This window comes from Lissotriton vulgaris, chromosome 6 (assembly GCF_964263255.1).
Source record: "Lissotriton vulgaris chromosome 6, aLisVul1.2, whole genome shotgun sequence".
Classification (NCBI taxonomy): domain Eukaryota; kingdom Metazoa; phylum Chordata; class Amphibia; order Caudata; family Salamandridae; genus Lissotriton; species Lissotriton vulgaris.
This window is the reverse complement of record NC_141694.1, coordinates 369,822,851-369,850,234: the sequence shown is the minus strand read 5'-3', so window position 1 is coordinate 369,850,234 and position 27,384 is coordinate 369,822,851.

The following is a 27,384-nucleotide window of genomic DNA, read 5'->3' as shown; positions in this document are numbered from 1 at the left end:
GATCTCTCCGCCGCTTACCACCAGGTTATGTTAGATCCCGACTCCAAGAACCTTACGGCGTTTATAACGCCATTTGGTTGTTACCAATTCAGGCGTATGCCTTTTGGGTTGGCCTCAGCCGCTGCTGTTTTTCAGCGGCTGATGCATAAACTGTTTGGAGACATGGACAATATCTAATTTTTTCAGGATGATATCCTGGTTGCGGCAAAAAACAAAGAGGGTCATGATTCTAAATTAAAACAAGTTTTGGAAACCCTACAGTCAGCAGGCCTGACTGTGGAGTTATCCAAGTGCAAATTCAGCCAAAGGAGTGTTTCATATTTGGGACACATTATAAGCGAAGAAGGTGTTGAACCCAAACCCGCATTAGTAGAGAATATAGTAAAATTCCCTGCACCTGTTTCAAAAGATGAAGTAAGAGCGTTTCTCGGCATGGCCAAGTATTGTGCCAAGTTTATAAAAAATGTTGCTGCAAAAGTTTTCAACATACGTGCACTTTTGAAGAAGAACACTAAGTTCGTATGGAATGAATTGTGTGAGGAAGAGTTTAAATTGGTCAAGCTCGAGTTACAAAATGTGAATGCACTTGCCAGTTTTGACCCCAATATTGACTGCCTGTTAACCACTGATGCAAGTGACAAAGGCCTGGGTGCCGTGTTATCACAATGTGATTGGGATGGTAAAGAAAAGATAATCTTGTTTGCATCTAGGGCTCTTTCCCCTGCTGAGAGTAGGTACCCTATCATCGAGAGGGAAGCCCTTGCGTGTGCGTGGGCTTTAGAACATTTTCGAGCATTTGTTTGGGGCAAGCCTGTGATCATTCGTACTGATCATAAACCATTGATCCGTATCTTGTCATGTGAGGGTATGTCTGGTGCGTCAGCAAGATTAGCCAGACTATCTATGCAGATGAAGGAGTACATTTATAAAATGGTCTACCTACCTGGAAGAGATAATCGTGTTGCTGATTGCTTATCAAGACTTCCACCTCCTCTAGAGGAATGTGAGGATGATCCTTGGAGTGAATACTGTGTGGCATTAGTGCATGATTGTGGTGAGCCTGCCATAAATAAGACTGAATGGTTGGCTGAACAGGAAAAAGATGTTATGAAAAATGTATTAGAGTACATTTGCAAGGGTTGGCCCAAGAAGAGAGGTATTCCTGGGTTGGATGCCTTTTGGCAAATCCGCATGGAGTTGTCCTCTGAAAATGATATGCTCTTTAGGGGTGATAGAATCGTTCCACCTGCGTCATTGAGAAGGAAAATTTTACAACTTTGTCATGAGGGTCATTTTGGAATTATGAGAACCAAGGGGATGTTTTGGTGGCTAGGTGTTGACAGCGAAATAGAGGAGTTTGTAAGGAAGTGTGTGGTTTGCATCTCCGCTGACAAGACACTTAGGACCTTTAAGCCTAAAATGAGTGATGGTTTAATACCCGATTTTCCTTGGGACACCATTGCTATTGATATTATTGGACCCATTGGAGACTCAAAAGAATATGGGTTGGTTGCTATTGACCTTTTCTCCAAGTGGCCAGTTGTCAAGTTTGTTGAGAAAATTGACACTCAGACTGGGCTTAAATTCCTAGATAAAATGTTCATCGTGGAAGGTTTGCCTGTTTGTGTGCTGTCTGACAATGGTGTCCAATTTACGTCCAAGCAGGCTAAGGAGTATTTCGACAGATGTGGTATTAAACATAAGACCAGAGCATTGTACAACCCTAGTGGGAATGGCACTGTTGAAAGGTTCAACAGAGTGATCAAAGGCGTTAGTCAGGCCTCTGTGCATAGTAAACTTGATTGGAAGGTGCAAGTACAGAAGGCGGTTTGGTCATATAGAGTTACTGTGCAAAACAGCACTGGCATGTCCCCGTTCACCATGATGAGAGGCAGAACAGCAAGGTGTAAGTTTAACCCTGGATGGCTTTTTGATGGGAAAATAGCATGTTGGTCTCCGGTTGATGTTAAGGATAAATTGCTGTCTACTCATGACAGAAGCAAGGAGTTTTATGATTGTCATCATAACACTAAAGATGTTTCTGTCAAGGTTGGAGATTGGGTGAGAGTTAAGAAACCTTTTAAGGTACCTAAGGGCGTGAGTCGCTTTGAACCACCATGTAAGGTTGCTGAAGTTTTAAGAAATTCAGTAAGATTAGACGATGGAAGGGTGTGGAATCTTAAAAACATTGCCATGAACCCTGATCAAGATTGTGTAGAGGTGTTTTCTAATCCTAATGTCAATAGTTTTGATTGGGTAGAAGATGATTTTGAGAATAGTCATGTACAGTCTCAATTTGCTAATGATTCTGTGTCTGCTTCTGAACCCAGGCAATCCAGTTCGCCTTTGTGTAATGAGGGGGGAGTGGGCGAAGGTTGCAGTTCTGATTTTCAGACAACTACTCGTTCGGATGCATGTGATACTCAGAGCAAGGTCGTTGATGTTTTACCTGATAAAAGAACTAGAGCTTTGCCTGGTTGGCTTAAAGACTTTGCTATGTAATTTATTGACTCGTTTCTGTTGCCCTTATTTTTTCCTTCTTGTTCTGTTTCTTTTCTTCTGTTTTTGTTTCCTTTCATTGTATAGGGGGGGGATGTGTTATGTTGTATGTTTCTTTAAGTCCACGAGTGTCAGAATGTAGAATAGTATGATGTGTGGATTCTATGTGGGAGATTGATTCTATGCTGAGCTGTTGAGATTGAAGACATCCCTTCCCTGGCTCCCACCTGTTCATTTACCTGACTTTCTGCAAATAAATATATACCTTGACTACACCTTTGGTCTGGAATACTTCACTACAGTCAGGCACAGGTACTACCTGACCTCGTGCTCTTAGATCCTCTGCAGTTTTTTGTGAGCCTCTCCGTTAGGCCAGTGACTCCGACAGAGAGGCGCACAACACACGCATGCGGGCACTGGCCGAAGGAGAATGGGCTCGGATAAACCAATCAACAGCTTTTATCTAGCTCACGGTGCACTCCTGCCGTCTGAAGGGCAGCCAGCAGCCATGTATTACAGCGGGTAGGGCAAATGGATTCATTTTTGAAAATTAAACTTGGCCTATACAGGTAATGAACCTGCGACCATGGCGTTATTAGCACCCCGATCTAACCATCTGAGCTAACAGGCCAATTCGCCGTACCCAGCGGAAATACCTCTACTTGGCTTTATACTCTTTTGTAACCTTACACCTGTCACTTTTTCCTCCCTTAATGCACCAATACTACCTCATGTATTTGTTTGCTCACTATTGTCACTTTAGCCTCCAGTAACTTAGCGTGTGCACTTGTTCAGTTGTAATCTTGTCATGTGTCAGTTCTGTTCCTGAGTGGAGCGCTCCGACACCTGCTGCTAGACGGCGCTATATGAAAACGCAAAACCAATGAATAAACAAGGCGGCGTGGCACAGATGTTCGAAAACGCGCGCACCCACCTTATGTTGCCACCGGGACCCCCCTCCCTATCCTGTAGGCCCGGACCGCCAACTCACCACGCCCCCAGTGGTGACTGCCCCGAAGTGGCCATGACGCCTCCACTGTTAGTACCACTACTTCGCACGTCCGAACTCTAGGATGTAAGATTAGTGTAGTATCGTTATTCCCACAGAATGCACGCAGACACGGATGACTGTTTCAGCTCCTTTATTCTGCTCCTTCCTTGCACAGGGCTAACAGCTAACTGACCCCTTGGTCCCCCGGCTCCTCCCTTTCCGCCCACCCTCGTCCCTCACTCCGGCTGGTCCTAGTGCCTGACCAGTTTGGTCACTGGGCGCTCTTGCATTGAATTGCATTGACATCATTAATCTTCCCCCTCTGTGAAAAAAAGAAACAAAATATAAACACCACATCAAACTGTCTTTCATTAAAGTTCTTCGATAAGGCGAGACGGTCTTGTGATCACACGTCTGGGGCGTGACTGGAGGTCGGGACTGTCACGCTCATTCTCGCCGCCAATCTCCATCAATGCCTGACTGTGATTTGGCAGCGTCTCTGTTTCTCTCTGCTCCAGCTTCGGTCAGTAGCTCTATAACATTGGGTCCGCACTTTTCGAAGTACGTCACGTTCCTGGTAAGTCTTCTTCCGTCGGTCTCTGCAGTGATCATAGTTCCTTTTTGTTGGATCACCTTCAGCGGCACCTCATGGTATCTGCAGTCAGTCTACCGGTGCTGCTCTTGTCGTGCCAGCACCCAGTCTCCCTCTTGGATTTGAGGGGTCGTAGCATGACGCCGCTCATCGGCATAGTCTTTCATTTTTTCCTTTTTTATGTTATCTCTGGCCGCGATCTCCTCATGATCAGAGTCGGGATACTGTTCGTTCGCTGCCGTGTTCATCATTGGTATTCTGGTGCACACTGGGCGTCCTAGCATGAGAGTGGCAGGACATTTGCCTGTGGTGGAGTGAGGCGTGTTTCGGTATGCTCGTAACACCTCGTTGAGTGCTGCCTGAAGGTTCTTTCCGGTGAGTTCTGCTTGCTGAATGGCCTTCTTGATCGTGGCCATGAAACGTTCGATCATTCCGTTGGCCTGCGGCCATAATGGTGTGATCTTGCGGTGTGTGAAATTGAGGTGCTGAGCAAAATCAGCAAAGTCATGGCTGTTGAATGGAGGTCCATTATCTGACTTCACCACTAGGGGAATGCCCCATGCGGCAAAGACCTCCTCTAGGATCGGTATGGCACTTGATGCTTTTGTGGATGTGCACAATTGTGCGATGGGGAATCTGGAACATTCATCCATGATGACCAGGACGTATTGGCCCGATTTGATTGGCCCAAAGAAATCAATGGCAATGTGTTGCCAGACGCCCTCCGGTAATGGAGACATTTGTAGTGGTGCAGGAGGATCCGGTCGACTCACCAGTTGACATTGCGGGCAGTCTTTCAGGGTCGTCTCCACCATCAGGTCTAGTGTTGGGAACCAGACCCTTTCATGGAGTGCTCTTTTTGTGGCTACTATGCCCCGGTGTCCTTCATGTGCTAGGTTGTGACTCCTTGTCTGAGTCGTCGCGGGATCACTATTCTGGTGTCTCATAAGATGAGACCATTTGCTGCTATCGATAGTTCCTCGCGGACATGCTTGAATGCTGCCATCTCTTGGTCGTTTTGTTCACTGTTTTGCGTGTGTCTCCAGCTGTTAGTTTGGATTAGACGTGTCACCTCTTGCAGGGTGGCATCAGTTTGCGTCGCTTCACAAATGGCCTCCAGTGGAACAGCCGGGGGCCTCGCTTGATCTACTACGAAGTGAATGTATTCGTCCGCGATTGATTGTTCTGATTTGCTGGATCTGGTGGGGTGCCGGGATATGTAGTCTGCGGGGTTTGCATCTTTTCCTGGCTTGTGAATGATGGTGTAGGTGTATTCTTGGAGCCGTAGGCCCCATCGCTCTATTCTCTGTGGCATTTTTGCTCGTGGGTTTCCAAAGATTGTGGTCAAGGCTTGGTGGTCAGTCACTAGTGTAAAATGTTTTCCAAAGATGAAAATGTGGAAGTGTTCACACGCCCAGACAACAGCCAGGCTTTCTTTTTCTGGCTGTGAATATGCTCTCTCCGTGTCTGTTAGGCTTCTGCTGGCGTGTGCTACCATGTGTCGCTGGTCTTCTTCTCTATCGTATTGTGCGAGGATGGCTCCTAATCCTACGGGACTGGCATCCACTGTTATCTCAGTCTTCCTTTTTGGATTGAAGCAAGCCAGGTTTTTTGCTGACTCTACAGTCCTCTTGATCTCTCGAAATGCGCCTTCACATTGAGTGGACCACTGGAAGGGCTGTCCTTGTTTGGTGAGCATCCTTAGCGGGTAGCTTAGCGTGGCGTAGTCAGGTATATATTAGAAGCAGTAGCTGGCCATGCCTAGGAATGATTGTACATCGCCTACGTCCTCCGGGCTTGGTGTGTCGTTCAGCGCTGCTACCTTTTCTGGATCTGGTTTCATGCCACTTCCAGAGAATATGTGTCCGAAAATTTTTAGTGTAGGTTTGTGAAATTCACACTTATTTTGGTTGAGTGTGAGGTTGGCTTCCATCATTGCCTGACAGACCTGATCTAGCGATTTGTTGTGTTCTTGAGTCGTTGCTCCATATACGAGGATGTCATCGCTATAGTTTAGGACCTGTGGAATGTGATGTATTGTTCTCCTGATGGCCTCTTGGAATATTTCCGCTGCTGATGACACCCTGAAACTTAGTCTTTTATATCTGAATAACACGAGGTGTGTCGAAAATGTTGTGATGTATCTTGACTTTTCGTGCAGTTCTAGCTGGTGGTATCCTTTATTGAGGTCCAGTTTTGAAAAGATCTTGGCTCCATTGAGTGAAGTGATCATGTCACTGATGTGAGGGCCTGGATGTCTCTCTCTCTTTATTGCTGGGCGCTCTCATATCCACACACAGACGGACTCGGCTGGTTTCTCCTTTCTTTGGGACTACCACGACTGGGGAGACCCATGGGGTTGGTCCATCTGTTCTCTCGATGATATCGGCTTCTAGCAGGTCTTGGAGTTCCTTCTCCACGACTTCTTGCAGATGGAATGGGATTTTTCGGTGGTGTTGTGCCACCGGTGTGATTTGTTTGTTTATATGCAATTTTATTTGGCAGTTCTTCATTTTTCCCAGGCCTTGAAAGAGCTTGGGGAACTTCTGGATGAGTGCTGGTTCGTCAGTGACTCTAAATAAGATGTTCACCAATTTCAATCGTTCGGCAGTGGCTAGGCTCAGGAGGCAGTCAGCTTCAGGCCCCTCGATGACATGGATGTAGGCTGATATTGTGCGATCTTGGTATGAGAGTTCGGTCGCAACTTCCCAAGACACATTAGTGGCTTCTTGGACATCTACGTGTATACTTGTACATGGGCATCAGACAGCTTTGGCGGTGGCTTCATGCGTTGGTATTCTGTTACTGGTAAGTAGTTTAGTGTTGCCCCACTATCTAGCACAAACTTGGTGGGGTGAGAACCAACTCTGATGTCTAGCTGCTGGTACTTTTTCAGCTGATCAGGGTCAGCCACACAATAAATATATTCCTTTCGGTTGTGAGAGATGGGTGATGGGGATCGGGATTCTCTTGATGATGACCGCCGGGATTGACATGTCCTGCAAGAGTGGCAGCTGGATTGGGATGACCCAGTGGATGAGTCTCGTCTATCCTGGACTGCTCTGACATGACGACTGTCTGAAGGCTGGTGTTGCCGGTGCCTTCCCCTGTGGTAACTCTCTGGTACTGCCCCGCACATGCTTTCAAAGTGGTTGTCTCTACCATACTTCCGGCATTGTTGTCCTAGTGCTGGGCATGCATCTGCATGCGGGAAGTCGTATCCGCACCAGTAGCATTTGAGTTGTCTGTCTGATCGTCCCCTCGTGTGACTCGCGTCTTTGTGTCCTTTGCTTGACTGGTGATGATGCCTCTTGGATCTAGAGGAACACACCTGTGGTGGGGATCGTCCGTGCGCTTGTCGAGACTGCATCCTGAATGAAATTAATGAAATGAAATGAAAAGTAAATTTATAAAGCGCGAGTGCTGCCCGGGGGAGTCCAAGCGCTAGGAACCAACAGAGGAGGCTTGGCAGAGTTGCTAGCAGAGATTACTGAGGGAGGTTGAATAGGAAAGTCTTTAACTGTTTTCGGAATAAAGAAAGGTTGGGGTTGGCTCTAAGATGGAGGGGGAGTGTATTCCAGGTCTTGGAGGCATTGTAGCCAGACCTTGTATTTTTTATTCTCGGAGCAGTAGACATAAAGGCCTTGCTTGAACGAAGGCTTCTGCTGGGTTGATAGTGATTGACTAGGTCGCGGGTGATCATAGGACCTGTGTCCCAGAAGGCCTGGTGGGCAATGCACATGGCCTTAAAGAGGATTTTCTGACGCACTGGTAGCCAATGCAGGCTGATCAGACCAGCTTTGGCTGATTGTCTGCGTGGGAGCTGTAGCAGTGTGCGAGCCGCATAGTTCTGCACTGTCTGAAGTCTACGCAGGGTATACTGAATGCTTGTTCCCGTCTCTCACCTTTCCCTGCTTCCATTCTCTTCGCATGGTCATCCGCTTGTTCATCTACTCTCGTCATCTCTACGATCTCTTCCAACGCGTAGCTTCTCTTGAGCAATTTGCGTCTCAGTGGTTCAGAGAGACACCCTTCTATGACTCTTAGCCGCAGGGCGTCTTCAGTTGAAAACTTGTCAAAATCACAGTACTTCGCCAGTCATCTCAGACGTGTTACGAACGCCCCCATTTGTTCACCTTTCTCTTGTGCGGCCAGGTTGAATGTGTACCGCTCAAAGCCGATGTTCCTTTTCTGTGTAGGAACTTGCGGTCTAGTGCTTCGCGTACTTTATCGTAGGAATCAGACGATTCTTCTGGCAGTTCTTTTATGATTCGTCCACCTTCCCTGCTAATCAGGTTCTTGAGAGCAAACAGTTGCTCTTCGAGGTCTGTCACCTTGGATGCTTTCATGAAGTCCTCAAAATCTTCTATCCATTCTTGCCATCGCGGACCCATGCTCCCGCCAGATTCAAGAACGAGGGGCTCGGGGCTGCGCAGAAATGAGGCTCTCATCATGCTTGTGGGGGCTGGGTCGGGCATTGTACACCTGTGGTTCTTGACTGCTTTTACAGGCCTAATTCACTCTCTGCTATGTTCTGTTGCACTCGCCAGTGCTTGTTTGTTACTTCTGTTGCACTCGCCATTGCTTGTCTATTGCTCCCGTTGCACTAGCCAGTGCTTGATTGTTACGTTGTTGCACTCGCCAGTGCTTGTTTGCTGTCTTTATTGCACTCGCTAGTGCTTGTTTGTTGCTTCCGTTGCCCTCGCCAGTGCTTGTTTGTTGGTCCTGTTATATTTGCCAATGTTTGTTTGTCACTCACCAATGTTTGTTTGCTGTTTCAGGCTCTTTGCCTGACTTCAAAATGTCCGCCGATGGTCCCTCGCAGGGGATTGGCCAATGCTCCCTGACTCTAATATGGCCGCACGGGCATCTCGTTTCTGGCGAGATTTCTGCCATTTTTTTTTGTTTTCTTCACCGGGGACACCGTCAATCGGCGCTTTCACTCACCGCATGCAGCCACAATCCACCGCTGGAGTCACAGACGGGTAGGGCAGCTTTCTTTTGCTTCTGCCACCGGGGTGGGCTCCCTGTGAGGACTTTGACCAGTGTGCTTCGGCCTCTGCACGAGGCGGGCTCCGCTGTTTCTGCCGCCGAGGTGGGCTCTCGGTGGGCGCTTTTGGTAACCCGCTTCCGCCGCCGAGGTGGGCTCTTGGTGGGCGCTTTTGGTAACGCGCTTCCGCTGCCGAGGTGGGCTCTCGATGGGCGCTGTGGGCAACGCCCTTCCGCCGCCGAGGTGAGCTGTCGGTGGGAGCTGCGGGTGACACTCTCAAGCCTCCACGCACGAGGCGAGCTCCGGTCTTTCCACCGCCGGTGTGGCTCCCGGTGGGCGTTATGGGCAACACACTCGAACCTCCGGACGTGGGGTGAGCTCCAGGCGGGTCAATAGTCGCTGGGTGCCAAGTTAGCCTTCTTCACGCACGCGTGGGGACAGGATACCTTCGTCGCCAGATGTAGTATCGTTATTCCCACAGAATGCACGCAGACATGGATGACTGTTTCAGCTCCTTTATTCTGCTCCTTCCTTGCACAGGGCTAACGGCTAACTGACCCCTTGGTCCCCCGGCTCCTCCCTTTCCACCCGTCCTCGTCCCTCACTCGGGCTGGTCCTAGTGCCTGACCAGTTTGGTCACTGGGCACTCTTGCATTGAATTGCATTGACATCATTACAATTAGTGGGCAGCTATTCTGACTCGAACGGTTAGGAGGGCATAATTATATGTTACACCACTAGCTGTGACCACATGCAGCGCATGATCGTGCATATACCGGCACGTGCATATACCGGCACATATACCGGAAGCTCCTCCGCCCCGGCCTAGAAGGTCAGTGCTCACGGTGAGTCAACTCAGTGACTTGGCGCCGCAATACTGTGGCACACGACCGAACCCGTGCCAACCACCCCGGGTGCAACTCTGATGTCTGTTATGCTCCGTACATTCCTGAAGAGGCTGCCCCCTTATCACATCAGAAAGGAATCGAACATATGGCGCGCCACCGTTGCACCCGCGACCGCCCGCCTTTATGTGTCCTCCCCACCTGTACATTACTTCGTGGCCTACCTCCCACAGATCAACACGGGGGTGGCGGTGTGGGTTGGAGGGGTTTCACTGCGGGCTTCTCATTTCTTCCCGGCGCTAAAAGAGCCTGTGAACCGTAGCTCGATTGGATTGGCGGAGATGGCGCCAACTCTATACTTACACTTCCATGATAACGGCGGGGGGCTCCGCGGTAGACGTGAGGAGGGGGGAGATTGGCAAACTGTTGCGACCCCTACGCCCACTGCTGGGATAATTACTTCCAATTGTACGCTTCGCACTCAGGGCTCTGAAGGGACTGAAGCAGTAATCAACCACAATATTCCGCTCACCCACGCTACCCTCGTCGGTGTAGCACCTCCAGGCCCGGCGGTTTGCCGTTTGCGCTATTGACTGCCCTCCTAGCTGCTGCCCGTGCCATGTCACCAACCGGTGGAGGGTGTCGGACATCCCACCTCAAGCCCAAACGACAGCGTTCGTGATCGGGACGCTCGCCACGTCGGCTGCAAGCTTAACACTCCTCAGCGGCCAGCCCAGCGTCGACCCCCTGGGATGGGGAGGTAGAGCAAGCAGAGGGAAGGGGCGGGAGGGTGGCCGCTAGCGCAAGACAGCCACCCTTCCTGTGACGGGGCCTTCCCCACCCCGTTCCCTGACAACCCACAGGACGCTGTCCCAATTCCCCAGTACAAAGGCCCCACGTGCAAACGGCCAACGTATCCCCCTTCAGCGGCCCGTAAATAGCAGGCCACCCAGCCCGTCTCGACCTCCATGTCGGAGGGAGTGACCAGAGGGTGGCGAAGGGATAGTCCCCATGCAGGGTCCGCACTCACCGGTGTCAAGGCCTAGGCCTGCAGATTGTGTGTCCACGAACGAGGCCCTCACAACGCGTATGGTGCAGCAAAGAGGCAGGAAAGATGGCAAGGGGGGCCTAAGTACCCCTCGCCCTGCTGCTGCACCGGACATGACCTCACAGCCCCTACTCTTGCTCCGCCCCAAACTCCTCCTGACCAGGGGAGGTGTGAGGTGGGAGGGACGGGGGAAGCCCTCTGTGACTAAAGGGCCGCCCTCCTGAGTGGCCACCGGGTGGCCTCGAGCAGCCGCAGATCTCGATAACTAGTACCCATCGCTACGCAGGTGCCATCACTCAGCGCTTCAACTAAAGGAACTTAAAAGAGTATCAGACCAGCTACACCAACTATTGCACCAGGTTAGTACTCCTGATCTCCACCTATGGAATAATAACTGCATATGCTACATCTAGCAGCACCACAAGTTCATTATTGACCAGTAGACAGCTGAGGCACCTGTTAATGAGCATTTCCCTCACTTAGTTTTGCTTGTAAATACATATTTATCGGGACTAAAAGCAGAAATGAGGGTGCACACACATATCGGAAAGTAGTGCCAGCCACTACGCATGCGCTATCACCCAGCGCTTCCACCAACAAAGTTCGAAAGATTCTCATACCACCGACGCATGCGTCAGAACATAGACGCTTCCTATTATGAGGAGCGCATGAGCACAGACATCACGCTACGGAGACCAGCCTAGTAAACGCTAAAAACCGGTGTACCCTTACTTGGGCATAATTTGGCCTTCCGATTCCAATCAGGCAATCAGCACCTAATTAACTCCTTCCATGCCTCGTCATGAGGCACAGCAGAGCTGCACTCATGACGAGCTGAGCTCGTCATGAACAATGGGAATTATCAAAGATCAGCACAGGAGGGGAAAACCCTTAGCAGCCATGGAGTTAAAACGTATTAGGAGCAGTATATAAGCTCGCAGCCTGCCGGAGACCTCGGTTCCTGCAGACCCGCGTCGGGGTAACAAGGCAGAAACTCTTCCTCGTAATCGTGAGTAAATAGTCCAGCTAGCAAGGCATCAGCGACTGAAATCTGTAAGTATACATGTCTGAGCCACACTCTATTTTTCACAGGATGCATACTGGCTCGATTGGTCCCCAACGTTAGGAGGCTCATGAGGTACAACATACAAATGGATTAAGTATGTACTGGATAAATAACTTCACTAATTTACTTTATGCTTCCATTCGTGCCCGGTCACCAGAACTCAGTACATGATAATAAATAGAAGCGTGTGTTTTTTATGTTTTATGTGGTGTATGTCATGTCTCTGTCCTTTTTTTACAGGGCGCACGATCACGATTAGCATGACAACATTTGTCTAGAAACGGCAGCCCATATCACTTTTCTAGGTCACTGAACCAGGAGTAATACTATTACCCATGACCATAGTGATTGAAATGCATTGTTTCTTTCCATGTTTGTTCTTTACAGGTTCGCTATTCACGGAAACCTCTTCTCATGAAGTGAATTAGGTACAATATAGCCTTAATTTATAAATCATAAATCTTCACTTTTATGTAAAATACAGATTGTTTGTAGTATACGTGAGTAAGGTGGGGATTTGTGCACCCTGTCCTGAAGAATGAGTTTTTACTCCGAAACATGTTGACGCACACAGGAGGTTAATGTACATTACAATCCATCAAAACCTCACTACACACCTTTTTAGCGGTACCAGCTCGGGGGCCCATTAAAACTTTTTTTGAGCAAACCCCACGAGCCAGGTATCTTTTAACCATCACTCACTATTTGTCAAACCCCACTACTCACTGACCAGCACTACCCTACACACACCACACATAGTCTGTGTATAAGTGCTCCCGCGTAGTTGTAGGTAGTAGCACGCCGCATCCCGTAGAGGGGTGAGAAGACTCCTATGATGAAGCATGACACCAAGGGTCCTTTTGGTGTGTGAGTGGTATTTTAAAAACACTGAGTGCTCCCCACCATTGTAGGGACTACTGTCCCCCACTAGTGGATTCCATTTTGTTTTTGATAAACTTTGGATTTACCATGGTCCAGAGTGACCTAAAGTAAGCCCTAATTGCTTCTAAGCGCTACTTTTGTATTTACTCTTTAGTAATTCATAACTCTGGTTCTACTTATAGGATTTTTGTAAATTTGGTCTTGTTCTACTCATAAACATATCTATTTGTCAAACCCTGAGTATTTTTGAGGTGTGTTCATTGTTTTAGTGTGTGTGTGTGTGTGTGTGTGTGTGTGTGTGTGTGTGTGTGTGTGTGTGTGCGTGTGTGTGCGTGTGTGTGTGTGTGTGTGTGTGTGTGTGTGTGTGTGTTGCACAAATACTTTACCCATTAACCCTGACTGCTGTGTGCCGAGCTGCCAGACGGTGAGCACAGGTTATCTTTTATTGTGTATCTAGCTTACCCCGAATAGAGTGATGATTCCTGCTTGAATAGGGTGCATACCTCTGCCAACCAGAAACCCTAGCTCTAACATAGGTGATCAGAGGTGAGAATAGGATGTGTGTTTGTTTAATACCACATAGTAATCCAGTGTTCACTAATACTCCATACTAAAGACCATTGCCACTTTTAAACTCTCTAGTTTCTCTCAGTTGGTCATTTTTCCTAATTTGACATGTGCTTATCTTCAACATTTTGGGACTCTGTTTTGTTGTTGCACCTACTTTGTCAGGATTGAAATGGATCTCAACTGCCTATCATCTTATACTGTGAGGGAATTGAGGGTGTTCTGCAAGGAGAGGGGGCTACATGTGAAGCACGTATTCACTAGTCTGGACCTAAAGCTGGCCCTTCATGTATTTGAGCTCAAAATCTGGGTGCAGCAGCAACAGAGGACTCTAGGGAGGACTCTGAGGAGGACGGCCCTTTTGGAATTCTGAAGAATACAACATCCTGATAGTACGTGGAGGATCCCAAACCAGAGGCCCACGAGGGCAGTGGCCCTAAGAAAGAGGAGAGGAAAAATGATCAGGCAAAGGCTCCAGTGGGGAGAGAGGATGTCACAAAGAGGGAGTCTCCTTCTGGATCCATTGCAGGAAGCAGTGTTTTCTTCTGATGCTTGTCCCTTGAGTAGCTAAAGGACAGACAGGCTGAGATGGACCTGAGGATGCAGCTGGCAAGGCTGGCTGTAGAGGAAAGACAAGCTAAAGCTGAAAGGGCCTTTACTAGAGAAACACTTTCAATGGAGGCAGCTGAGGCTGAGAGAGCCATAGAAGAAAGGAAGATCATGCTGGTTCATGAACTGAGGTTCAAGGAGCTGGACTTGAAGGCTAAACAGCTGGCAGTGTCTAGCAGATATGGTGGCAGCAAATCTACTGTGTCAATTGCGGAAGAAAGAGTTCATGTACACAGGGACATGGTGCCTGACTTCAAGGAAGGGGATGGCATAGAAAAGTGAGTTCAGGGATATGAGGTAGCTCTAGAGGTTCACAGGATCCTTGAGGAGGATTGGTGAACTGGCATATGCAGTCATACTCCTGGTGATGGGAGAGATGTCCTAATAGCCCTAGAGAAGGGGGACAGATTGAGATACTCCACCATGAAAGAGACCCTTGTTAAAAAGTACAGATTCACCCCAGAAGAGTGCAGGTTGAGACGCGGAGGGCGTTGAAAACTGTCTCACCAGTCCTGGTAGGATATTGTGGTGTAGTTCTGCAAGGCGCTGGGTGGTTGGGTGAATGGTAGCATGATAAATACTTTAAAGGGGCTGTTCAGTTTGACTGCCAGAGAGCACATGTTTAGTCACTGTTTTTCAGAGCTACACCAACACCTGTTTGTTTACAAATTCTCTGACCCCAGGGAACTTGTAAAGGAGGCAGAGACTCTGGGTGAGAGATAGTGTCTGATAAGGCATTGGGGTGTGACCCTACAGGGATTGGCTCAGAGCCCCTCAACAGAGTGAGAGGGAGGTTCGCAGTGACCCAGAGAGTTCCCAGTGTAGTGGGAGGGAGAAAAGGTCCAATGTTGCTTCTAAAAGTAGGACGAGAGGTGAAGGGTGGGCAGAGGCACAGGGGAACCTGGTTTGTACCAAGAGACCATACACTGATGGGAGCTCCACAGTGTCAGGAGAGCTGGGGGGCTCCCACAAGTACCCTTTCAGTTCTGGTCTCTTTCCACTGCGGAGGCCCAGAGGTAGGCACATGAGGTGGATACAGTCCACGTGGGAGGACCAGTAGGTCAGGGTTTGCCAGCTCTGAGATCAGAGCACCCCAACACTGACACTGGTAAGGCCACTCCTGGCCTGGGGGGCTCATGCACTGTCACAGGCACAGAAAGATGGAGACCTGGACCAGGCAGACTCTTGGAGAACACATGCATTATGTATTTCCCTTGGGGTTGGGTAGTCGTACTCTCCTGATGTCCTGGCTTTCAGGCACATGTTCATTCTCAGGGTACAGACCCTGGGCTAAGGGAGCAGGTTCATAATATCACCCATGGACTGGTGGGAGGAAGAGTGGGAAAAGAGTGCAAGTCCCATGGGTCTACTGTACCCATCTCTGGGAAACAACAGAGGACAGAGAGCCCTGAAAGGCCTAGAGCCTGGCTCCTAACCCTGACAGCTTTAACTTTCCCCTGTTGGTTGATGTCCTTGTAGACAGAGATTTCCTTCCGCTGGAGACAGAAATCAGATCCAAGGGGTGGAATGGGCCACATTACTTTGTTGGCCATGGTGGTACTACCTGCCCACTGGGATGCATCTGTGCACAAGGTACGGTTGGATGCTGCACAGATGGGGTCCACAGGTAAGGAGAAGGATTCACCATTAGCTCAGTGGCCCCAGAGAACATAGACAGAAGGATCCAACTGGGTTCAGAAAGGTCTAGGACTAACAAATGCCATTATCCATGTTACATTGGCCTAAGCAGGGAAGACCATCAAGGCATTGATTAGTTTACCCTGGATTTAGGTTGGGGGTTCATGTTGAAAAATGGCCCTCTCTGAAGGGTCACCCCAAACCTTTTGCCTTCCCCCTCCTCTTTTTGCTGCATTCTTTTTGTTGGCCTTTCGGCCATGAGTACTTTACCACTGTTGATCAGTGTTAAAGTGCATGTGCTTCTTCCCTACACATGGCAACATTGGTGTAACCACAGCTGGCATATTTAGTTTACTTGTGAGTCCCTTGTAAAGTGGTATACCATTTACCCAGGAAGTGTAACCTAAATGCTACTAGTGGGCTTACAGCACTGATTGTGCCACTCACACAAGTAGCCTTTCAAACCTGTATAAGGCCTACCACTGCTGAGCCTGTGTCTGCAGTCTTACTGCCACTTCGACTTACCATTTAAAACCCTTTGCGAAGCCTTAAACTCCCCTTTTATTATACATAAGTCACCAGTAAGGTAGGCTTAATCACAGGTTTATTGAGACAGGCAGGCAGTTTCATCTAATTCGTGTGTCCGCCTGTCCATTGGTTCATTATTAGAAGGACTGGTGTTTTGTTAAATGTTTTCATGTTTCAATTGATTTGTACATAGTATATTCTTTTGGTGTTTGTAAATTTGAGTATTTAATGTGAACTATTTCCACTCTTGTATATATTGTGCACATTTTTTGTCTGAATGTTAACTTGATTGTTTTGACAAAGGTGTTCTTTGAAGACATACAGATGAATTAATGAAATTTGAATAAAATAGAATAAAAAATCTCTGTATAAACAGACTTGTGGTTCACGTAGTACAGACAGGCTGGGTATTTCCTAAATAACTAGAAAAGAAACCTGAATAGCTACTTTGTTCTGTTTTGTGAGGTAGGTAGCCTGTAGGGCAGGTTGCTGTGTCAGTATAAGATAGGACATATATTTTTTAATTTAGCATGTCTTGGTAGCGAAAACCCCCTAAATGTGTTTTTCACTACTGTGATGCCTACTACGTGCATAGGTTGGGAATTTCTTAATACACTTTTAAGCTGTAATTCCTGATTGAAAATGAGTTGCTCTGTCATGTTTTATATCTTTTGGCTGGTAATGATGAATCCTCACTGGTAAAGTTGGTTTAACATCACTGTTTTAGAAATGCCAATTTTAGAAAGTGGACATTTCTCTGCTCCCACAGCTCTGTGTGCCTGCAGCATGCCTCTAATACGCATCTGGGGTGGGTGACAGCTATGCTTTATGTATTCCCTCTAGACAGCCGCAAATACAGAAAGGTTAGGTGAGCCTGAGTACTCATCTGCATTCTGATGGCCCTTCCTGGGCAGCAAGAGAGGGCTGACACTCACATCTAAATAGGCAGAGCACTGTCCCCAATTAGATTGCTGATTACCTCTGCCAATAGTCTAGAGTCAGGGCTGGGAAGAAAGGGCTTCCATGCACTTGACAGACCTTTATTTGAAGTCACCCCCATTTCAATGGCACAACTGTGTAAAGTTACTGGGTCTCTGACTACACCAAATCAGACACTTCTGCACCTACAACTGGACTCTGTCAGAAGAACCGCTTTGCTGCAACAAGGACTGGCACTCTGCTACATTGCTGACCTGAAAGCCTTGCTTTTCTTTTTTGTTGCCCTACTGTCTGATGATCGATGACCCTGTTGAGGGAGAGCTGAACTGTGCCTAGCAACTAAAGTGATCTCCAAGGTCTTGTTGGCTTAACTCCTGTTGCTTTAGACTCAGGGCTATCCAAGTGGTAAACCGAAAAAATAGTCAAATATCTAAATTGCAGATTTTATACACCTAGATAGACTTTAAGCTTGAAGCATATCAGCAGAACGGGTAGAAGTCAAAACCCCAAAGAGATCTTTCCCCCCCGCTTCCCCCATAGAAGACGAGGAGCCAATAGAGGTGAGAATGTGTAGATTAAGTGTGTGAGTTTATATCTGAAACCACCACTAAAATGTAACGGAGGAAATAGAAAGTGTTTCCCAGGCTCAACCAACGTTAAACAATACTAACGAGCAACAAAGGAGGAAAAGTGCAAAGACAAGAAAATTCTTCTTTCTTAAAAAATGTTAAAATGTCGTTTGGAAATGTATATGAACACGATAATCAATAGGGGGGAAGTAAATAATATGTGGTAGACAATGATAAGAAAAGTTACTTCAACATGTTACCCCCTCTGATATTTATCTTTTTACATATACAGAAGGATATCCTAAATTTTGGAAACAATGACCCCAAGATTTATCCTGTCTTGAAGAAGGTGTTACAATATCCATGTGTTTGACACCGAAATGCATCGACGCACTGTTCTGTAAATAGAATCCAAATAGAGCCTAGGGAACAACAGATATCCACAAATTATTGGTACTGTACCCCCTACAACTAGATATAGCAAGGCTTCTTTGGATCATGTAAACGTGTAGAAAGAATATCTTAAGCTACTGAGAGATAGGGGTTTTTTACTTTATTTTTTATCTACTAATGTACGGTGATTTTGTGATGATTAGAATTTTTCTAAGTTTTAAACTGTGATTAATTGTTATACTGTGTTGCTGTAACGAATTGTTCTCTTTTGATTTTTAATTTTTAATTCAATCTGTATACACTTGATGAGATACTGTGAATACTTGTCTATAATGTCATGTATTGTTTTCTTGATGATGTTTTAATTAGGTATGTTTTCAGGAAGTTTTTATGAATTTTAAATAGGGAAGATAACGTTTCTCTTCCATTTTATATGATCAAATAAAGAAGACTGTAAACGTTACATTCTAGTGTGGAAAATCGATATTTACATTTACATTAAGGTTTAACTGTATGTATGAGATATATAATCAATGAGAGAGTGAGTAAAAAGGCAGTAATTCCAGGGATTCCCCTTTGACCTTGATGTCTACTGTACCCTGTTCCCTGGAACTAGTGGGGTCTTCTCTCTTTCCTCAACCTACGATGCATCGCAGCCACTGTGTGAAGAAAATGGATGCATCACCTCAACTGCAGGCTCGACATCAGCGCATCGCTTGTCTGCACCCGGCATCTCGCTGGTGTGACCTAGGATTAAGGTACCCTTTTCTCTGGAACTGAGTTGCTTTTGTCCCCAGCCAGTGCTCCATCGTTGCAGCTTGAATTGTTGACTTTGTTCAGATCCAGCGTGACCAGATAACCCCCATAGGCGCTTATTACTTCTAAGTGCTAAAATACTTCTATTTTTTTTACACTCATATCTCAACTTCTACTTATTGGATTTTGGTCAGTTTAGTCTTGATATTTTTAATACAATTATTGTCTATTTTTGTAACCCGGTGTGGTTTTTTTTGGGGGGGGGGGGCTGTCTTAATTATGTTATTGCGCATGTGTGTTGTACAAATACTTTACACATTGCCTCTTTAGATAAGCCTGACTGTCCTGTGGCAAGCTACCACAGAGTGAGCACAGGGTATCTTTTCATGTGTATCTATTTACCCTGACTAGGATTGTGGTTCCTGCTTGGACAGGTTGCATATTTCTGCCAACCTGAAGCCCAATTTCTAACAACGACTAATATTATGTGTATAATTGTTTCAATTGATAAACACGTCTGATTTATATTAGGTTGCTTCCTTTAACCCACTAGTTCTAGAACGTTTCCTTTATTTACATTTCTCTGGGGTTTTTTGTCACTTGTTTTAAGTGATTACTGATACATGTATTTGATACATGCAATGTATAAAATGGTAATTTATAGCTCCATACCTCATAACACACTCACTACCTTTTTTCCGAAAATTAATTGTGACATTGGGAGTAACACTTTATAAACAGGTTAAGCATGTTTAACTGACAAAAAGATCATACAAGAGACAATCTACACAGTTTATGTTTGAGTGCAGACTGTGCAACCACAAATCAAAAACTATGTAATTCATCAGTCACTATGGGGCCTGCACATTTCGATAGATGATTCTTCATCATAGAAAGGTTAAGTTTAGTTTACTGTGGTATTTGTCTATGGGTAGCAGAGAATGGGGGCTTCATCCACTGGCTTAACATTAAGAAAAGGTTTTTCTAGGTGATAAGCAAGCTTGTTATCATGCCCTGGAAATCCTGTTTAAAGACCTCAAAGCGGTCAACAAACAGTCACAGTAGTTGCTGTTTATCCTTTGGCAGCAGACCAGTTTCCATGGATTCTGGTATGATGTAATCTGTGGGTTTATAATTAAAAAATACCACTGCCTGCCAAAAAAGTAACACAGGAAAGAATTAAAAAACAATGCTGGTATGTTGTTTTATGTCATCGGTTCCTGGAAGTACTTGAGGGTTGTCTTGCCTCCCTTGACCTCTCTTAATTGTGTATGATCCTATCTTTAGTAATCCAATCTCAAAATGTAAAGATGCAGTATCATTATTTCTGCAGAAAACAATACTTGCACGGTGAGGTAGAACATATGCTATAGTGATTTGTGTTCAAAGACAGCACATGCCGCCAGTTCTGGTTTTGTTTTGTATTAAACATACGTGCCTTCACTCACATTGTTTTCATTCTCCTACCCGTTTCAGTTAAGAGGAAATGTTGTTTCACGCATATCGCATTAAAATGAGCATATTATTTTCAGATCTCCAGCTTGAAATAGTTTGTTTCTAGGGATGCACACGAGGCTTGCTTTTTCACTATGAATCATTTTCAATGCTACTGTCGCCATGTCCATTGCTCAAAAGCCAGTGTAACCCTATCTTGTTCCCACCACACTGTCCGAGACTAGGTTTCACACTGATTCCGTTTCAGTTGCTGGCAATCAGGTGAAATCAGGAGAAAATCCAGCAAAGACCACAACTTTAACCACAGGTTCGTCTTCAGTTGCCAACGAAGGAGCTAGCCAACTCTGTCATTTGTACTTCGGTTACTAATCTGTATAGCCCCAGCTGTAGACAAAGAGTGGAGGAGAAATCCTGAATCTGAATCTACAGATGAAATAATCGACCAAAGGTTTGACCCTACTTACATATGGTCACAGCCAGGTGGGGTCAATGTCTTACTATGTAAAACTCATTACCACCTTGACAGGGGTCATTTTGGCTGCACAAGTCAAGCAAATGTCAAGCAAAAGCAAATTCTGGTTTCCAATGGCAGCCAACCAAAGGGTCCCAAATAGGAGCAGCATCACACAGCCTTGCTCGTAAAGGAGAGGCAGTGTCCAATGATGCATATAGTATTATAAAAATCAAGGGCGTATGTGGTAACCTATAACTGTATATCCCCTGGCGTAACGAAAATTGGGAGGGCCTCCCTGCACGGTACGAAGAGGGGCCCCCTCCAGGCTCAATCAGGAGCTCTCTGGCCAAAGTGCAGTGCCTAGGGCGCCCCCTGGATATTAGGGCCCTTCCGCACTGCGGGGGCCTGTGTTACGCCCCTGTGTATATCAGGCATTTCCCTACGGTATATTTCCATAGAATGAAATAACCTCAATGATCTAAAATGAAACATATAACAGAAAGTTAAGGGCTAGATGTATAAAAATTTGGATTTTTCTATTTTGAAATTGCGATTCTTACCAAAAAGCAGTTTTCTATGCACACACAATTCGATTTAACATAGGGTAATGCAAATGTTAGTTAGGTCAAAACACAAAATAAGTAATTTTCCACTTCTTCTTGTGTGAGCAATTCTTTCTTTATTGCTCGAACTACACCGCGCCAGCCGACACGTGTTTCATCAGAGTATGGGTCACTCTGACTCTTCAGGGCTTGCTTCTAATTTAGGCGTGGGTTGTAATTCCACTTAACCGGTGATAATTCCAACCCGGTAAGGGTATCTGGATGCACTGTGTAGCTTGAATTTCCCACTTGTGTCTATCTAACGAACTTAAATCATGTTCCAAGCGCCGTATGAATTATCTAGGCGGAACAGGAACCTTTCTTTTGTGTGAAGGAATGATAGTCATCACAGAGATGGCCTGCTGGGTCAGCATACCACCATGTCCTGGGACAAATAAAGCATTTTCTTAATGCAGCCCCGGAAAACAGGATGTGTTTCAAAAACAATAATTGAAATGTTTCGCATTTATTTTTATAAGAGTTGGCAGTGGCCCCTGGGACTACTGCCTCCTTAAAAAATATTTTCTTAAACATTCTCAAAGGTGATGGGGTAAGTAAAAAGTTACTGAATCGTCATATTGCCTTTGTACATTTCAAAAGGTTATTTTGCAGTTGCAAATGGCCCGATTCTGTGAATCGGGCCGTTTGAGATCTACAAAAAAGATTAGTATATTAGGCCCTTTGATTCTTTTATTCTTCTACCTTGTGATGTGATAGCAATGTTTTATATGCAACATTCTTGTGGATCAACCAATAGTGTATCTCCCTTGCAACCCTTACACCTGCGACTTTATCAAGTCAAGGCAATATCTTCTGCAGTAAATCTTATTTAAAGTCCTACACTCCTACGGAATCTGTTTCAGTAATGTTACCTTCTTTAGGGCTTTCTGATCTAGAACGAGGTGGAAACGATCTTATGCGGTCTGAACGTCTGCTCAAGTTACTTGGGCAGGAGCAAAGCTCGCAGTCAGTGCTGTAACACGCAACTTCGAATAAAAATGTAACACAAATCGATGCACGCCACACCAAGCCACGAAGATTGTAGTTAACTGTTATTTGTGTGAGTAAATTATATAAAAGTCAGCAATCTACGCACATAGGTGTAGGCCTGCGGGTGTGGTGACTATTGAAAAACAAAAATTGACAAAAAAGTAGTTGTTTTTTACCGCTATCATATGATTATAGGTCAAATGTTTTAAAGCTATGAATAACCGGGTCTCCAAAAAGATTACGGGGCATATTATCAAGAAAGGTCGTTACATTATCGCCGCTTTTATCGTCAGGAAACTGCCGATAAAGCGGTGATAATGGGCTTGATAATATGCTCTATGAATTCCAATCGAAGCCCATGTTAGATGTGAAGACATCTAACATGGGCATCGATTGGAATTGCATGGAGCATATTATCAAGCCCATTATCGCCGCTTTATCGGCAGTTTCCTGCCGTTAAAAGCGGCGATAATGTAACAACCTTTCTTGATAATATGCCCCCTACGTTATTCATCTTTAATAGACATATTTCCAGATTGAACAAGTTAGACTTCAAACCCGTTTCTAGCGGGCTAATCGCAAGCTTCACCACAGGTATGTAAAGTGTGCAATCACTTGCACTGGAACACCGCACAAAGGAAATAAACTTGCTAAGACTGGACGATATTTATTTTAAACTGCTTAACTCTTTTGAGGAGTACCAGGTATTTATTTCACCTCTTTGGAGCAGAATGTCGGGTTAGAAGTTAAAGAATCGTCTGTCTTAAAAGAATGTTAACCATATGCGTGAAAAGTGTAATGCAGATATAAAACAAATGACACAGATTGGCACCCCTACTGATGATGTAAGATTTTAGAATATGTTCCTTTCAGAATATGTCTGACACTTTGTCTCAGACTTCCAACTTTTAATTCACTGGAATACAATAAACTAACAATTACAACAGTTTAGCAAATAGTGAATCCCATTGGAATTAAACGTTTCCATAAGGCACAGAACCGAATGCATTGGGGTCCTGGTTACGAATTTGGACGAATTCTGTGTACAGATTCCGATGCTCGTCGGAATTTCTGCATAGAATTCATTAAATTACAATCTGGGCCACTCAGAATGGGAATAATTGCTAAAAGCCAGAATTCCCGTAATGAATTCCACATAATGGTTCCAATTCCAAGGAATTTAGCACAGATGTTAGGTGGAAAATATGTGAAGGATGTCTGTGTGGGGGACTAATGGGGGACAAGAAGGAGGGCAGAAAATAATATCGCTTGGTAGGGGGGAGCATTACATGCTCTACCCATGCATTGGATTAGAATACCTTACATGAAATCCAAGCAGAACCAGATTCTTAGAAGTTTTGTAAAAAAGTATAGCTTTTCGTTTGTAATTAGAGCAGATTTCTGACAGTAAGGATTCAGAAAAGCTCTAGGAATGTTCCAGGAACCCTACACAAACCATACATTTTAAATATACTACTCTTACATTGTTCACAAATACCTTTTTTCTTTTTTTTTTCAAATGGACTAAGCCAGGTTGGCGGGGTTTGCCCATTCGTGGGTCGCTTGCTTACTTTGCCACTGGATTCAAGATAGCCTGGCTGATCAGGGGTCTTACCCAGAAACTAGGGTGACCAACTGGTGCAAATTCAGGACGGTGATTGTAACAATTCAGGTCAAAAGGTCAAAATTCAGGACAAAAATTCAGGACAGCAGGTCAAAATTCAGGACAGATATTTGGGACAAAGGGTACGTTTTCAGACACATCAGAGGAGGTCGTACAATAGTGTATAAATAAGTAGACAACCACTTAGGTACAAGTCAAAATAAGTTTATATTGCTTGAGACAATCGTGCACTTCACAGTTTTCCTATTAATCAGGCAACAGTTTGATTTTACAGATGTGGCTTAAAGCTCGAAATCGCTGACCAATCTCGTGAAAGGATAGGATACCCATTGACCAGCATTAGTGTAGACTTCGTTTGGTGTTGCCACCCCTGTGGCAAGCCTGAATTGTGTGTGAGATACAAAGTCACACACAGAGCTCCATGGACAGAACATGACAGTGGGGCACCATTGCCACTTGGAGACATATCGGTGCCGCATCAAAAGTATGTGAGATGGGCCATCAGTGAAATGACTGTAATGCCCTCCCTAGTGCTCACTGTGGTTGCAGGTGCCATTCGAATTGCTCCCATTCACTATGGCACTAAGTTGTGCCACTTCTGATATATAAAGCCTCACTCATGCTGGAGAAGAGCCAGCATCGATTCTCAGACTGCTGGCTCATGCTGTCATCTGTTCATTCATGTAACATTTTGAAGGCTAAAGTTTTCTATCTCACTGGTTATGCTTCAGTCCTACATAAACTACCTCTGTTTTAGTTTCAACCCTGTGATGTGGGGGAGGGGGCGTGGCCAGGCTCAGGGCCAAGTGAGTCGCATCGAGTGCTATGACAGCCCAGACTGCCTAATTGTGATTCTATATGTGGCAATTAGCCGGCTTACCGAATGACAAAGGGCCGGGTGGGGCTGCTCTTGCGCTGTAGGAAGAGTGTGAGGTGGCCCATCAGGGGGCTGAGGCTTCTCGCAGGGGAGCACTGCTGCTCTCTGTAACTGGCCATAATTACGGACAAAAGGCGTCCGTAAAAGGAATCCTCACGGACAACGGACGTGAGGTCCAAATTATGGACAGTCCGTGAAATTTACGGACAGTTGGTCACCCTACCCGAAATCTGTCCCAGGATGCTTGTTTACGGTTCAGGGAAGACATGGTTTGGCATTTCGGGCTGGACTGTTCCCAAGAGGCACAGGGACAAGAATGATTTGCATATAGCTGGGTCTGAACTGAGGTGGCGAAGTGAGCTAAAGAACGATGATGGATTCAACCCAGATCTTTGACTGGGGCAAGTGTCTGAAAAGTTTCAGCGCGCCGTCCATCATCTCCTTGTGTTTGCTTTGTTCGCCCTAAGTTGGTAGGGTATGCCCAGATGGGGGTCCCTTGCTCACTTTGCCACTGGATTCAAGCTAGCCTGGCTGAAGAGGGGTGTTACCCCAAAACCAGTCTCAGGATGCCTATTTCCAGTTCAGGTAAGACCTGGCTTGGCAGTACGGGCTGGACTGCTCCCATATGGCACAGGGGCAAGACGGATTTGCATATAGCTGGGTCTGAACTGAGGTGGTGAAGTGAGCTATAAAGAGCTAAAGAAGGATGTTGGATTCAACCCAGATCTGTGACTTGGGGTAAGTGTCAGAAAAGTTTCAGTCCTCCGTCCATCATCTCCTTGTGTTTGCCTTCTCACCAAATGCCATAATTTTTGTTTTGTCAAAACTGATGGTTAACCTATTTTTTTAGACATTACTTGTCAAATTCCATCAGTTTTCTTTCTAAACCTATGTTGGTCTGATCCGTAATGAAAAGGCAATCAGCAGAAAGCAGACAGGATATGTGGAACCCCCTCCATTTTGGGAGAAATGGAGGGGTATATAGCATGGTTTTTGGAAGGTTGGCTAGATGGAGGGCAAAAAAGAGTAGACGCCAGCACATATCCCTGACGCAGCCCATTCTTAATACTTAATCTTCTGAGAGAGGCAGCCAACGGCATCCAATGTCACCTGGGCCCAGTTTTTGCTGTGGAGCTTGTTTAATATACCCACGAGAGCAACCCGGATTTCCATGTTTTCAAATTTGACCTAAACAATTCCCCAGTCCACCAAGTAAAAGGCAGACCAGAAATCCACAAAACAGTATATAGAGTAACCGCGGTTTCTATGGATTGTTGTGCCATAGCTTAGAGACTAAAACAATGCTACTCAGATTAAAAGCTGCCTTGTTCGAGAGGGATCAGATTCACCTCTTCACTCCGTCTGATTAGAGCCGGAAGTAAAATCTTTGTGTAAACTTTTGCACCAACAGCCATTTAGTAAATTAACCGGTTTTGTGATCTGGTGGCTCACCCTTTTTGCAGATAAGTTTTATGATGACACTTTTCCAGTTCTCAGGAGAAGCTCAAGCAGATACAAATTGGATGAATGTCCCAGAAAAAAATGTTTGCCCACCAAGTAAAATTAATCTTTAGAATAGGTGCCCGACAGATCATCTGGTCCTGTAAATCTGGTTAGGTTCATCTGTGTCATGGTATCACTAATTATGGATTCAGAGAATCGGGAGAGAAAGTCAATGTCAATGGGAAGAACCTCCTTAATTACATCATCCCTTTCCTCCGTATATATTGGTGCTAAATCGTCCATCCCACCCACTTTGGATACCATACTGTCTGTCCTGCTTTAAGTCCCTTCCATGGGTCCATAAGCAGACACATTTCCAACCTTCTGCACATCATTGGTAGAAATTACCACCATAATTTTTTCCTGATTCCTTTTATAAAATAGGCGTTTGTTCTTCTTTGAATTTCTCGCAAATATCATAATAGAACAACCTTCAGTATGCAGAATGTTGGGACGCTTTGTTTTTCTAATCTTTTATTCACTCCGCATTGAACCAGGGGCCTTCTTTTTAGGTTGTGGACTTGGAACAGAGGACTTTGTGAAAGAAGTTTTCTTGTTACCTTTCAAGCAGTCAACCAAGTCTTTTCTCGTTACTTTGTAGTTATTAATGCGGTTACTAGTTACCAAGGCCAAACTTTAAGTCAATATATTTTTGCAAATCAAGTAAATTTGAATATAGTGAACACTTATTCTAACCACAGGTGGCTTGGGAATGTTGTTTCAAGGCGCAAACCTCTAGCTCTAGTTAGTATTTCTTAATTTTAATCAGGCCTTTAAGGGAAGATGATAGCTTCCTATCAGTATGAGAGGTTGGAAATCCCAAAGTAGTGGGAAATGTCACATCTCAACAAGGATATAGTTTTTTGGGCCCTTTCGTATTCCAAATTGTAAATATAAAATTTAGCTAGATCATGTAGGGTCCCCCAGACCCTCCATGGCCTAGGTAAAAAACAAATGATTCCTACTA